Raw genomic sequence first — 11,941 nt, 5'->3', positions numbered from 1 at the left:
AACATCAGTTTTAAAAAAAATATATGAAAAAAAATTATTTTTACCCCAATCACTGAGTTCACTGACTTGATTCTCATTCACCTTCTCTCTCTCGATGGATGGATGGATGGATGAATGGATGAATGGATTGATATGGCGGACAATGAATTTCACTCATTTTTTTTAAATATTATTATTTTGAAAGAACAATACCCGATACACGATCTGGTACCCACTGGACTGTTGGTGATTTTCAATATAACATTGTAAGAGTAAAGAGAATAGTAGTAATTATCCATATCCCACACACACACGATATGAAAGAGTTTTTATTTTTTTTTGTTCCATTCTCGAATTAAAATGGAACAGTGAAAAAAAAATAAAAAACCAGAAGGGTAGCATATGAGCATCCCAATCTTTTTGGCACACAGACACACACACACACACACGTAGCATCCACATCCACATCATCATCATCATCAATGAAAAAAACAGAACAGTAGCGGTAGGGCACTTTCAATTAGAATCGCTTTGCTTTGCATTTGTGTATTGTATGTTTTCAATGTTTTAGATGCGGCGGCCACTAAAAATACATTGAATATGATGATGATGATGATGATGATAAAAAAAACATACAGTCACGGTCAGACAACAGGCAGCAAAACAAAACAAAACAAAAAACGGAATGTTCTCTTTCCACCCCCATTTATATATACACCCCGATTCATTCATTCATTCTCAAATGATGATGAAAATGAATTACATATGAGAAGAAAAAGTGAAATATGTATCGTTCAAGTCTCAGAAAAAAACGGACGGCAAGAGTGAGAGAGTTGACACTTATTTTATTTTTAATTTATAGCAGAATCAGCTCCAGTATTACCCTTGACTATTTTTTTTTTTTTTTTTTACTATTTAGAATATATGTATGATTTATAAATATTTCTGTTTTCTGTGTATATGGCCATCACATATTTCATGGTTCCAACAATATACAAACATCGTAGTGTGTGTGTGTGTGTTGTATTTATTACTAGAATGGTAATGTGAAGGCCAAAAGAAGTTTGGAACAGAAAAAAAAATGATTGAATGAAAAATTTGCATGTATGGTATCCAAGAGAATGAGAGAGAGAGAGAGACCAAGTTATGGTTAGTTTTCATTTTTTTTTCTGGCAAAAAAAAATATATTTCATATTTTTTTTCAATAACCGGACTATATATAATAAATTCCACCCCTCCCACACACACATACACCCCTTGATATATACGATATATCGATTTGTGTAGACGTTGTGTGTGTGTGTTGGCATCGATTATGATAAATTTCTTTTTTTTTCTTCTTCTACTTCTCAATGGAAAATGAATTTTTTTCCATTTTCATTTTTTTTTTTGTTGGATGCTTAAAAAATGAACATACACACACACACACACTTTGTATGTGTGACAAGTCAATTTCGGTTAAAGCTACTGTCCGATATCTAACTGTGTGTGTGTGTGTATCAGGATACCCATTGGGACTTGTGATGACAATCTACATAGAAGTAACTCGATGAATATGAACAATCAATGATGAAGGACTATGAATTTCCAAATGTGTATCTTTTATGTTGGAAAAAATAACAGGAGCAATCTATCATTGATTTTTTTTTTTTTTTTTTGAAAAAAATAGAATTTTTTCCCCTAGAAATATATTTTGGTATTTGATAGATCGATTCTATTGATATATATCGAAATGAACAAACAAGCAGTACAAGCATCCAAATATTCGTTGTCGTCGTCGTCGTCGTCCGATTATGAGTATGAAGGAACCTTAAACACTAGATATTCATTCTAGGATAATGGGTAAGTCATGTAAGAAGATAAAAAAAAATAGTCGTGGGCCAATCAGTAAAAAAAACAGTGTTTTTTTGCATATCCATCTTTTTCATTTATTCATTCCTTCATTCTCAGATTCAGCCAAAATAAAAAAAAACATACGTACATATCATTTTTTATATATATGTAAATCTTTAATTTGATTCTAACAATTTTCTTTACTATCATTCATTTCAGAGCTGAAAAATCTGAACAACAAAAAAAACAAAAACAACATGATGATGAAAACAACATCTTCATCCTTCCCAAATGATTTTGTGTGTGTGTGTGTGTGTGTATTTTTTTCTCTGGAAAAATTTCACTGAAAACGGCCAATTTTTTCACGTCATCAAAATCATAATTTACAAAACTCTATGTTTTCGTATTTCTCTAAAATAAATCATCAAAATATGATGATGAAAACCAAGACCAACCGAAGGAAAAAAAATTCCGGAAAATTAAATTATTTGTTTTGTTTGTGGCTTCAATTACACACACACATATATACATATTCAATATATTATAGATGTATTAAACATGGAAAATTCTTGTCAAAAACAAAAAAGAAAATTCCGTTATTGAAATGATAACAATGAAGAATTACTAATTAGAAATAAAAGTAGAAAAAAAGAAAAGAAAATAAACAGAATTTTTTTTCTTCTTGTGAAATAAATATCAATTTTACAATGCCAAATAATATTCCAAACTATCCAGTCTCTCCGGGGGCGTGGGTTCGAATCCCACCTCTGCCACCATGTAACGAAATAATCATTCAAATCACACAATAAAGAAACAAGCTTTATTTCAATTTTACAAATATACGTCTTTATTCATTGACGATCAAAAAGCAACTTAATAATTAAACAATACAACACTTCACGTGTTGATTCCAAACTCGCCGTCGATGGCGCCACACGCCATTAACCATTACAACATGAAATTCTGTTTAATATCAAGTTTGGAGAATATTCTCCATTTTTTCAAATATATTAATCAACTCGATCCGTGTCATGTATATATTACAAAATAATGAAAAATTTTGTGGTTTTTCTGAAATTTTTTTTTTGAAAAACTGAAAAAAAAATTTCCGAAGCCACCAAAGTCCGAGCTGTTCGCGTTTCATCATCATCATCGTCATCGTCAACATCATCGTCATCATCATTGATGATGAAAATTTAATAATGATAAAACAATTTATTTCAATTTACCTACCAACCAACCAACCGACCGACAACAACAACAGCAAAAATAGAAAAAACAACCGAATGAATAAATATTTGTGGTGTATATATAGTGATATTCTTTCAAACAGCAAAAAAAAAATCATGAAGTGTGTGTGTGTGTGTGTGATGGAGAGAACCAGAAACGAATTTTTTTTTTTTGATTAAAATAAATGGATATTAACAATGATTCGTCATGACTATGCACATACACATAGTTTGTTCATTTTGTGTGATACCACGTACTGAAGAAATAATCAACACACAATCAGTTGTCGATTTTAGAATTTTTTTGTTTCTGGGATCACGGGATACCACAATGAATGCTAGTATTCAATACTTTTGTTATTTGAATAAACAGAAGAAAAGTTTTCATTTTTTCCATTACGACCCTTATATAGATAGAATTTTTTTTCTGATAGACAAATCCATCGATTTTAAATTGGAATAAACACTTGTCTTTTATGCAATGGTTTCTGGTTGATGTTGAAGAATTTTTCCATTTTCTTAGTAAAACTTACTTGGAAATTCTTTTTTTTTTTTTTTTGCTTGTAGGAAAAATTGTTCTCATTTTTTTTCGTAGAATGTCACATTGTTATCGCAGAGAGAAAGTGAGAGAAAGACAAGGACTGAATTGGGAATGAAAAAAATTGTTAACAACAACAACAACAAAATAAAAACAGGAAAAAAATGAATTGGCCCTCAATATTGTCGGATGATAGAATATTATTATTATTATTATTATGATTGGATGTGTATAGACACACAATGTTTCAGAGAATATCTCAAATTGATGGCTGCTGAACAAATAACATTTGGAACAACAACAACAACAACAGCAACAACCAGAGGGGAGAAAAAGAGTTAGTTATGGGCCAATCAATTTGAATTGAATGAACGAAAAAACTGTGTCGTTTTCCACACTAACGAACTTTATTAGAAATCAATTTTTCCCAAATCTAAATAACATTCTTTTCATTGACTATTGATAGATCATGTTATTTTTGTACAAAAATTCTTGTCCGAAAATTGATTAAATTGCAAATTTGTTGACAAAAAAAAAAGTCCAATTCTAAGAATTTTTTCTCATTCACATAATATAAAAATGATGGTGATGAAAACGGGAAAAAAACTATGTTGAAAAAAAATTTTTCCTCCAAAAAAATTATCATCATTATTACTAACGACGACGACGACGACGACGACGAAAAAATTGTTAGACATATTGAAATTTGAATCAAATTAAATCTTGAAATAAAAATTGGAAAAGATTCCGGCTTCTTTTTTTTAGAAATAATTTTGTCTCTTTCGGAATAACAGCTGAATAGTAGTTGAAAGTGTTATTCTATATTCTCATCATTCACTAGATATGCTTTCATTGCCATCATCATTTAATTTTGAATGAAAAAAAAGATGCGCAGCCTTTTTTTAGTGTTACGTTATGGAATATATTTAATTTTAATGACTACAACGAGCGTCAGTGATGATGATGATGATGATGTTGCAATGATGATTAATATTTCTATTTTTAGTGTGTCAAAATGTTTTTTCTTTTTCACTTTCTTTGATTGTGTGTGTGTGTGTTTTTTCATTCCACAGGTTTCCAGAATTCTTTTATTTATCATTTTGGATATTGTGGATATATCAATCAATTATCTATATCCGGTATTTGATTTTATTTTTTTTTTCATTCTTGTTGTTGTTGTTGCTTACAACATTGAAAGTATTGAATTCTTGAATTCTATAGATTCTATATTTTCAAAGAAAAATAAAAAAAAACAAACAAAAAACAATGAAAAAACAATAGGTAAAAGAAAAAAAAATTCATTTATTCAATCAAATTTTTTTTTCTTCGATTGAAAATTCCGGAATTTGTTTGTGTTGCTTCTCTATTGTTGTTATGAAAAGCCATGTTCTGGAATGATGATGAAATCACTGGGACAACGGAAAAAAATAATGAATTCATATACAATGAATACAAGAATTGTTCATCATCATCATTATATGATACTGCTATTGTCAGATTTTTTTTTTGTTTTCTCTATCGTTTTGTCACTATAGTTTTTTTCGTTATAAATAATTTTTTTGTGATGTTGTCTCTTGTGTCCGTTGTGATTGTTGTTGTTGTTGTTGTTGATGTTGTTGGTCTCTGGGTCCGAATTGTATGCTACAAAACAATAGAATCATGTGTGCGTGTGTGTCTGTCCATACTATATAATATGATACTCTTGTCTGTGAATACAATATATATTGACGAATTCTGTTTTTGTTGACGACCAGAATTTTGTTGTTGGCATCTCGAACCCTTTTTTTCCTATTTATTTTTTTTTGTTCTTGTCGTTGGAGCTATGTCCCTCGTCATTCCCCGTGTGTGTGTATGTGACTTGCTCCTCATCAATGTTTGTTTTTTCTCTCTTTTTTTTGTACATTTATTCATCCATCCATCTCTCTTGTCGGTTGTTGTCGTCGTTGTTGTTGTTGTTATATTCTTCCTTGAAGCAAACATGCAAGCAACCATCCATTCATTCAAGTCATTCAATTCATTTTATTCAGAATCTATCCATCCATCCATCCAGTATAAAATAATAATACAAACATGGCCATACGATCTAACAACATCCACACACACACACAATGAAGAAAGAAATAAAAACTATCCCTATATCCTAACACGATATACGAATTATATATTGGAATCTCGTTCCCTGTACAATGGGGAAAGGGGTTTTTTGTGCAAAAAAAACATGGCGAAAAAAAAACTCAATCTAGTCTTTTATTCTTTTCTGTTTTTTTTCTTCTTCATATATTGCCTATAATTTGGTTTTCTTGGCGTATGTGTGTGTGTGTTTTTTTTTCATTTCATTCATTCATTCGTTGATGTTGTTGTACAGACCAGTTGCGACAGTTAGTTGAAGCTAGATAGAAATTCATCCATCCAGACATGAAAGATAGAGATAGAGTTAAACCAAGTGATCGAGTGATTCTTCTGATGTATTATTTGTGCGTTATAGTCAGAAATGAAGAAAAAAAAATACGAGCAAATGCATCCCTATCTAAATTACAATTTCTATCAATTCTGGTACAGTGGATAGTGAAAAAAAATGAAAACCATAGATAGAAAGAGAGAGAGAGATGCGACAGCAATTGGAGATTCTCTATCCGAAATGAAAAAAAAATTGCTATAACGGTACCGCAAGGCTTGTTTGGCCAAGCAAGAATTATATTCTGAATTTTTTTTTTCTCTCTCTCCGCGAATTCGGCCAGTATTTTTGTGATTCCCTTCTCTATCACTATATATCTATGATGGCATCTGTGTGTTTGGTCTTCAATCAACACCAATCCTTTGTATACATATAAAACTATTGCTGCCCGACACACACAAACACAAAACATAAAAAATGAGAGAACCCTTGGTCTTTCCGTATCTTTTTTTTCAAATATTCGGCCGTAGCACATTGTTTAATCAAGTAGTGTATGCAAATGTCGCTCACTGATGAATCAGAGTGAGAGAAAAAAAAACTCTTCATGTCCCTACATGTTCCATTAACAAAAACACATAAATAGAACAGACCAAAACATAGCATCAAAGTTTTTTTTGGCTGCCCTCTTTCACCCACATGGATCAGAATATCGAAAGCAAAATTCTCTTGAAAAAAAAATCAAACCAAATAAAAAAATTGAACACACACGCAGATAGAGAAATGAAATAGAAGCCCGCAATTCGTTTCATTTCATTTTCATCATCATTTTCGTCATTCATTCATTCATTCATTTATTCAGACGATTCATTTGCATTCATCGTCCATCAGTGTTATTTCGTGTATTTGAATTCGGTTTGTTTCTAATTTTTTTTTCGTTCATTCTCTCTCTCTCTCAGTCGTTCTCTTTCACCGTTATTTCCATTCAATTTTTTTTTCTTTTTCCTTATTCACTAAAAAATGCACGAGACAAGGGAAGTGAAATTTGTGGAGGGGGAGAAACAAAAAGGTCCAGAATCCAGAATGTTTTTTTCGTGCTTTTCTAACTCGTTATATGTGCTATGCTTAGGGACTGATATGACCGGACTGATTCCGATCGAATAGACACACCACCATACTTTGCATATACGGGCTGTATCGTTTTTTTTGTTTTGTTTTTTATCCCACTATTCACTCGCCATTGGATGGTAACCCTTCGAAATTTTTTTTTTCATTCATCTGGACTCCCCTTGTGATGATGATGTGCCCCACCATCATCATCATCATCAATGATTCTTTGTAGAACAAGCGTTCTTTTTTTACGAATGATTCGATTATATTTTATACATATAGAATAAATGCGTGTGGATATAGCTTGATTCTATTTTCTATTTCACTTCATTGCACGAAAATGCAAAAAAAAGGATTGGAATGAAATGAAATTTCTATTTCAATATACAAAAAAAAAACAGAATGAATGAATGAAAAAAGTTGAGCCAGAAAAAAATTATTTTCATCATGCTCTTGTCCTGTGTGTGTGTATGTGATGTGAAGTTTGTCGTTTTTTTTCTCTTTCTCTGTGTTCGTGTTTCCCGAATCACTAACCGGACCGGGACACAGAGTCCGTGCAAAAAAAAAGACGTATTATCCAACAGCAACAGCAGCAGCAGCAATAGCTAATTGGAATCAGCCAGGCAAAGTAGCAAAGAATCTGTATGTGTAATGAATAAATGGAAAGAAAAAGATGGAAAAAAAATTCAATTGTACATTTATAATTTATACACATTATCATCATCATCAGAATCATCGAAATTCCGAAGATCCATGCTAGATAGAAGAAAAAAAATTGCAAAAATTATTTCACATTTCATTCAAACCAATAACAAAATTCTTGATTATTCAATGATGATCAAAAAAAGTTTTCATTTTCTGTACATAAGGTACATTTCTAATTGAGACAACGAATGAAAAAAAAAATATTAGCAATCCAATTCCAATTACAATAAGATCATATCTCTCTCTCTCTCTCTCTCTCTCTCTCTCTCTCTCTCTCTCTCTCTCTCTCTCTCTCTCTCTCTCTCTCTCTCTCTCTCTCTCTCTCTCTCTCTCTCTCTCTCTCTCTCTCTCTCTCTCTCTCTCTCTCTCTCTCTCTCTCTCTTTCTCTCCCTCCTACAATATGAATTTGAAAATAAATGAAAACAACAAAAACAAATAATTTTTCATAAGAATCATAATGCACACGCGCACATTTAGAATTATAATTAGTTAATGAGAATTTTTTTCTTTTTTTTCTAACTCAACAACAATGATCGTTTGAATTTCACAAATTCTGATGTTCATTCCAATAATTCGGGCGTGTCTGGGCAAAAAAAACAACAACAAATTCTTAATGATGGATATATAAAATAAAATGGAAAAAAAATTTTTTTAAATAAAATTACAGCCAGTTTTATACATCTGGTCATCATCATCATCAAGGATGGAATTATTATTTTTTTTTTTTGGCAATAAGAACCGTTATTACTATTATCAATCGACAAAAAAAAACAACGGATGTGTGTGTGTGTGAACCATATGTCAGGTATGTTTCTTTCTGTGGCATCAATCTAATGATTTCGATATAATCATTTTGTTTGAAATTAAATTTATGTGAATTGTTCATTTCGATTTCTATTTGTTAGTTTTTTTTGTTGATTTAAATTTTTTTTTTCATGAAAAATCAAATAAAATCAAAAAAATTCGTGATCAAAAATCGACTGTTCGGATCGGTTGGTTTGTCGATGCCGTGCCGTCGATGAAATGATAGAAATGATGGTTGTTGCAATTTTTTTAAATAAAATAAAATGATCTCTCTCTCTCTCTTTATGTAATCTCATTGTGGACAACACCCAATCGATTATTATGATGATTGTGTGTGTGTGTGTGTGTGTGTGGGTTCGATATTCTGTGTCTGTTGTTAATCGAAATTCGTTTTTTTGTTGTTGTTGTTGTTGGAACAATTTAAATTTCATTTTTTTCGTTTCAATGTTTTTATGGAACGAATTTTTTTTTCTGATCATCTTTTTCAAATGAATAATCATACTTGAAAATGGACAATCGACAAACGTATACGCACATTTGATAAAAGTCAAAATGAAAGTAAAAAAAAAAATGATAAACAAACGAATATGAAAATGTCAAAATGTGTTAAACAATTTGTCAACCAATATGAAATGTTGGAATCAAAAAGTTTATTTTTTTTTGTAAATTTGAATTTTGTTTCATTTTTTTTGGAACAAAATTAGAACGAATCGACACGGACTACACACACATAAACACAATGAACGAATTTTGCATTCGTTCATTTTGATTGATCCATTTGATTTGATTTGATCGGCTTTCTACCAATTAAGTGTGTGTGTGTGTATATATGTGTATATGTGTGTTTCAAGATTGAGAATCGTCACCGACACACACGACCTGTCAAATTTTTTCTTTTATTATTTTCTACATTTGAACATTTGGCATTCATAAGTAAGTAAATATAAGTAATAAGTGTGCATGTTGCAAGCATTCATAAATCTCATCGAGTTAATCTTTATGCAATGTGTGTATGAATGTCTGTGTGTGTGTGTGTTTTGTGATCAAAATCAAATTCGAATCACTGATTAGATGTAAGTGATTTTTTTTTTAAATTTTAAATTCAAAATTTAAATTTTTATTTGGTAAATTTTTTTTCTGAAATGATTTGCCATCTGTGGACAAATTCTTGGACTATAAGATAATTGCGTTGGTCATTCATAGATGGCAGGACATGTGGATAGGATATATATCAGAAGATTGTTGATATATTTTTTGTTTTATTATTGTCGTCGACCAACGAAACGAATGCGCAGATGGAACAAATGCAGACATTTGATGATGATTCGATCCATCAAACACACACACACGCACATTTCATGTTGAACAAATGTTTTTTGTTTTTTTTTTTGGAAAGTGTCTGCATTTCATCCAGGTGAGTTGAGTTTTTCATTTTCCATTTCTAACTGCATCTATGTTTCTTTCACAATATATGATTTGTGTTTATTTTTTTTTGTAAATCATGAAAAAAATCCAATTCATTTGCAATAATGACTGATGATGATGATGATGATGATGAACAACGATCAAAATAGTGGCCACTATCATTCAAAAAACATTTGATGCAACAACAGCAAAAGCAGAAGCATTGCTCGACAATTTTTTTTTGTCAAAAACGAGGCGACAATGACAAAGCTGTAGCAGCAGGCTGAATCCTCTCAGATTCGTTTTCGTTCTCATCATCGGATTTTGTGTTGTGTACTTGACTAAAATTTAGAAAACTCTTGTGTCAATTACGTTTTTTGGTGGCACCATGTTCCATCAACATCATCATCATAGTCATGTTCATCATTATTTTTGTGTGTGTGTGTGTGTGGGATGAATGAGAAAAAAAAACATCAAAGCACACACTTATTGTGATGTCTTTGTCCGAATGGACTTTGGATTTTTTTTTTATAAAACAAAAAAAAAATTTTCCATTTTGTGCCTGGTCTTCAAATCAAATTCATTTCATAAATTCTGTGCCTTAATTATTTGTGATTATTTAAACAAAAAGAATTATTTCAATCTCTTAGGTAAGCAAATTTATTGATTATTTTAAATGTTTTTTTGTTTTGTTTGAAAAACCAGAATTTTTTCATATTCATGTCGATCATCATTTAAATGAATTTATGTATATATGTGTGTGTGTCGGTGTATGACAAATGATGGTTATAATACAATGAATTTGCAACAATCACTTCCTTAGTGATAATAATAATAATGATGATGATGAGATTTTTTTTTCGTTGGTGATGATTATGGTAAATCATAATCGTGTGATCATAATTCATTTTGTTTTCATTATATTCTTTTCTGATGTCTATGCACACAGTTGTTTTTCTACTCGCGACATACATCAGGTATTCTCTCTCAAAAAAATTAGCAATTTTTTTTTCTTTCTTTACCAGTGATTAATTAATTCATTTTTTTATTCATAATTTTCAGAAAGCAAAAACATAACATGCTTTGAATGCGGTTTATTGATTTTTGTTTGTTTTTTTTTTTTTTTTTTTGGTACTTGGCTGATAAACTCGAAAAAGGTGTCTAAAAGGAAATATGACGATGATCATTATTTACACTTTCACTTTGTCATTTCATCATTCATCTTCATTATTATTATTATTATTCAAAAACCATAAACTAATGATTAAAAAGAAAAGCCCATATATAACATTGATGTGCATATATAATTATTATATTATATAATGGCCAAAAATGGGGTATTTTCTCAGTTTTTGGTGGTGGTGGTGATGGTGGTGGTGGTTGTGGTTGTTTTTTTTTATGCATAACAACAACCATGATATTTTTGGCAACGAGAAAACCTGATTTCTGTGTTTTGGTTGTTGATCATCATCAATATATATAGAATTGAAACCAATAGCAAACCATTGTGGCAGTCGACAATTGTTGATTCAATTATTGTCTGTTCATTTATTTTTGTTTTTTTTTCGACCTAATATCACCAATCAATCATCTATTGTGTTTTTGATATTGTCGATTGTCAAAAAAAAAACGATTATTTATAATAATATAAAATGATGATGATAATTGATTGAAAGTTTTTATTGGAGTTATTTTGTTGTTTTTTTTTCAATGTCAAATTGTCGAATTAGTATATATAGTAATTTAATTGTTGTCATTTTTCATTGTAATCTTTAATTGATTTGACAATTGAGTTTGATCAATTTTGTTTTTTTTTTAAAGCTGGAACATTGAAAAAAACCAAACCACGCTGTTTAGTTTGTTAGATGTGTATCATATCATTTTGTGTACAAATTGTAAACAACAGATATTGCGGAAGTGTCAGTGTTAAATTTTTGAATTCGAAAC

General features: G+C 30.5%; 1 protein-coding gene across 4 annotated transcripts in view; it reads left to right on the top strand.

The window, feature by feature from the left end:
- Positions 1 to 9,847: 9,847 nt before the first annotated feature.
- Wdr62 (WD repeat domain 62) overlaps positions 9,848 to 11,941 on the top strand; it is a 32,067-nt gene continuing 29,973 nt past the window's right edge. For 2 of the 4 annotated variants that reach the window (XM_047056278.2, XM_075734290.1), the window contains exon 1: positions 10,091 to 10,644. The gene's annotated coding sequence lies outside the window, so the exon portion shown is untranslated. Of the gene's footprint in view, positions 10,005 to 10,090; positions 10,645 to 11,941 lie in introns of those variants that run through there. The other 2 variants (XM_075734280.1, XM_047056277.2) reach the window with 2 other exon arrangements.

The sequence above is a fragment of the Dermatophagoides farinae genome, chromosome 1 (assembly GCF_024713945.1).
Source record: "Dermatophagoides farinae isolate YC_2012a chromosome 1, ASM2471394v1, whole genome shotgun sequence".
Classification (NCBI taxonomy): Eukaryota; Metazoa; Arthropoda; class Arachnida; order Sarcoptiformes; family Pyroglyphidae; genus Dermatophagoides; species Dermatophagoides farinae.
The sequence above is the reverse complement of the archived record's forward strand: the minus strand, read 5'-3'. Positions and strand labels throughout refer to the sequence as shown.